The following is a 3,922-nucleotide window of genomic DNA, read 5'->3' on the forward strand; positions in this document are numbered from 1 at the left end:
GGTCGCTGGGGGCGCTCTTGGAGACTCACTTCCCCTTAGCTTCGGCTGAGACAGGCCCCCACCCCGTGGGCCAGGAAAGTTGCAGGGGTGGGGATGGAAAATGTGGGATGGAGGGGGGATACGGGTCGGAGGGGAAGGAGGGAGCTCGGGTGGGACGGGAGGAGTGATGTGGAAGAAAGAGAAACGACGTGCTAGGAGGGAGCGATTATGGGGGGAAGGAGAAATTTGGGGGAAGGAGGGGTGAAGGGATGGGGAAGGGAGTATGAGGATGGGAGGGCGATGGTGGTGAGAGAGGACCGGAGGGGCCTTTCCATCGCACTCCACCTAAGCCGCCTGGTCACCCGGCCGCTCCTCACCCCACCTCGCCCCACCCCTCCCAGAGTTAGGGAGCTTGAGTTTTCTATGCTGTACGTCAGGCCAGCAGGGTTCGTCAGGCCGGCAGGGTTCGGCTGGATTATACTCATGAATATTTCCTGCAGTAAGTGCAGGGAGAGGGTTACAAGAGCTACTAGGGCCTGGACTCCAAGTCCCCAGCCCCCAACTGCTGTAAGAGACAGACCAATGACTGTAAAGTACTCAGACCTGTACCTGGAGCAGTGCAGGGTATGGTGGCCATTGCTGCAATTACCTGGTAGTTCTGGTGCCAGCCTCCAACTGCTGACATCTCTGCAGGAGACCACCCTTGGATGCTGGTGAGAACCTGGGCTCACCAGCTGGAAGGCCTGGGCCTCACTCCAGGTTTGCTGGGCGTTCACCATTCCCTACAACCCCCAGCCCCCATTTACACCCTGGGAAACCTTGCACGGGGTCATTCCCCTCTCTGAAGCCAGTGACTTATCTGGGACCAGACAGGTGTGCGAGGAATTGAGGAGAGCTTGTCAGTAATCGGGAGTCGTGAACCACTGAGTGCCTGGCACAAGTAAGTTTTGTGAGACCGTGGCCAGAGTGTGGAGCTGGGACCCAGAAGGTCTGATTCTAATCCTGTGTTTACTGCTCAGTGCTGGGTGGATTTAGGCCGGTTTCGTTTCATCTTCCCAAAGTCCTCTGAGGACCTCATTCCTGCCTAGTGTCCTGGGTCTGCCCTCACCCCTCCACAGTCCATGCTCCCCGCAGCAGTCAGAAGGATCCTACTAGAACCTCAGTCAGATCCTGTAACTGAATCCCACTCAGAAACCTTCCACGGCTCCAGCTCAGCCAGAGCACAGCCCAAGTCCCCAAAAGATCCTACAAGGACCGACATGGTCTGGCCCCCCTCCCACCTTTACCTCCCTGACCTCACAGCCCCCCACTCTCACGCTCACCCACGCTGCTTCAGCCACACTCATCCTCAGCCCTTCCCCAAGTGTGCCAAACTCACTCCCACCTCAGGCCTTCGCACTGGATATTCTCTCTGCCTGGAATGTTCTCCCTGAGGCTTGCACAGCTGGCTCCTTCCATCAGATCCCTCTGTCTCTGTTCAGCTGTCACCTCCACGGAGAAGCCCTCTCTGACCTGGTCTAAAGCGGGCACGCCATTATTCCATCACTCTTATTGTCTTAACTTGTTTTTTTTTTTTTCTTGACGGTACTTAACGTTTCCTGCTGTCATATTAAAGATTCATTTATTTGCCTGTTTAATGTTGGCTGTCAAGGCAGCTGGATGACTCTCATGTGGCCTCAGCAGATTCAGAACATCAAAAGAGAAAAGGAGTTTCCTGAGCCTCTTGTTTATTTATCCAGCTTGTCCGCTGGCAAAGCCAACAATCCCAAAAAGGCCACAGAACAGGCCTGGAGGATTTTCTCCAAATTTGGGGGTCCCCATAGAGCGGCCTTCTGGCAGTGGGGTTCATAGCCCGGCTCGGCCAATACTAAGCTGAATGACCCTGGGCAGTCTGCTCCACCTCCCTCAGCTGCAGTGCCTCCTGGGTAGAATAGGGTTGAGGTGAGGAGTAAATGATCCAATCTAGGTGACACACCTATCAGAGTCCCTGATACCCAGCGAGCATAAGTGGGCATTAACTGTCAGAATAAGCTGTCAGAGCTTATTCCAGTTCAGCTTCTCACCTGATGTGTGATCAGGTCTCGTTTTTCTCATCTGAAAAATGGGAAGAACTGTTCCTTCCTCACAGGGCTGTTGTGAGGACTGAATTATATATATGACGAGAGAATGCGCGGAGCCTGGCACACAGTAGGTACTCGATAAATGTTAGCTTTCCTATTTCACACCCCTGGTTTGTGTGCAGACCAGGATCCCAAATAGCATGTCACTGTTTCCTCTTCAATCCAGAGGCAAAATCCCCTTCGGGAAGGAGATGAGCTGCTTGTACACCAAGGAGAGAAGAATGTTTTATGGCCCCTGACTGCTCTCTTGCTAACAGAACTTGATTTTGCTCAGGAATCGGGCAGGTGTTTAGGAAGGTGAACCACCCCTTCCCCAGGAAGTGAACGACCATGTGTCTGAAGCAGCCAGGTAAGTCCCTCTTTGCTAAGGATGGGTCCAGGGGTGGCTGCAGGGGCACCTTCTGGGAGATGTCTTTCCTCCCTGTTTGCTTCCTCTTTTTGGGGTGCTGTTGTGTGCAGATGTGGGGTGGGGTGGGGGTGGGAGGGTATTATGAGGGAAGTCAAGGAAAATTGCATAGACCCAAACTAGAGCTGCAGAATAACCCTCCCTGGCACCAGCTACCTCTAGACTTCTTGTTTAGTGAGATAGGCAAGTGAATACAGCATGAGTCAGATTTTCTCTTCCATGCAGCCAAAAACATTCCTAACCAAGATGACCTTCCACTTACGGCCATGGTGAAGATAACGTGTCTGTAGCACCTCACACAGTACTGCCATGGTGAGCATTCAAAATGTCACTTCGTTTCACTATTATTATTTTTGAATAGCGTGGGCTCTCTACGTTTATCAGGCTAATAAGGCACCCAGCTCTCTGGCTGTGGCATCTTGCAGGAACAGGCAGGCTCTAGGAAGTAGCAGAGACTCCAGCCTCCTCTAACCCACGAGGACCGACAGTGCCCTGCTGCGGGCAGGGCTGATGCGGCCTCAAGAAGGAAGGCGAGGGAAAGCCACTCCAAGCACGACCCCTGCAGCCCATGGGGAAAGGGCTGGACCGTACTGGTGCAGAAATGTGAAACCAGACATGCGAGAAACCAAGCAGCACTTGAGAGTTGGAAGACTCAGGTCTATTACGCCAGCTCGGGGGCAATTTTGCCTTTATATCCGCGCTGTTACAGTTCGCATGGGCTATGGGCAGTTACAGAGCACATGATTTAGAATTTAGGTAATACTTCTGTTCTGGAGACAGAACAATCATAGGGGAGGGTGGGTCTTCACGCTGTTACAGTTCGCATGGGCCATGGGCAGTTACAGAGCACATGATTTAGGAATTTAGGTAATACTTCTGTTATGGAGACAGAACAATCATAGGGGAGGGTGGGTCTTCAGTTGATCTGGAGATCACTCTGCCCTAAGGCCTATGCAGTAAGCAAGTCCACAGAAGCAGAACAAAGAGGGGATTAGCTTTTCGAGTGCAAATTCCTCTTCATTCCTCCCTTTAAATTCTTAGAGGGCATCAACCTCCTGATCATTCTGGCCTAGGGGCTGGTATAAGGGTGGTCCGGATGTCACAACCATCTGTAACTTCATGGATTCTAGGCATGAGGAGACAGTTTAGAATACAGGGACCAAATAAGAGATCTATGAAGAGCATGGATCTACAAGTGGGAGAAGCCAGGATCTCCAACTCCATGTTCTGGACCAGGACCCCCGTGACTCATTTAATTGTTGGAGGGTTAGGGCAGACCCCTTTTAGGATAGGATGACCTCAGTGTCTTTGACAGCAGACCCGAAACCCCCTAACTAACTTTCCTGCCTACCTCTTTTCTAAGAGCCATGAACCCCCTTATTATTAGTATGGATGTTGAGAGAAGGGATGTATCTCC

General features: G+C 52.1%; 1 long non-coding RNA gene across 2 annotated transcripts in view; it reads left to right on the top strand.

The window, feature by feature from the left end:
- Positions 1 to 296: 296 nt before the first annotated feature.
- The window catches only part of LOC112470934, a 4,308-nt gene continuing 682 nt past the window's right edge, over positions 297 to 3,922 (top strand). Inside the window, exons 1-3 of one of the 2 annotated variants that reach the window (XR_003043087.1) lie at positions 297 to 2,170; positions 2,266 to 2,448; positions 2,731 to 2,817. This is a non-coding gene — a long non-coding RNA (uncharacterized LOC112470934). The remainder of the gene's footprint in view (positions 2,171 to 2,265; positions 2,449 to 2,730; positions 2,818 to 3,922) is intronic. The other variant, XR_003043086.1, reaches the window with a different exon arrangement.

This window comes from Pteropus alecto, unplaced genomic scaffold (genome assembly GCF_000325575.1).
Source record: "Pteropus alecto unplaced genomic scaffold, ASM32557v1 scaffold45, whole genome shotgun sequence".
Classification (NCBI taxonomy): domain Eukaryota; kingdom Metazoa; phylum Chordata; class Mammalia; order Chiroptera; family Pteropodidae; genus Pteropus; species Pteropus alecto.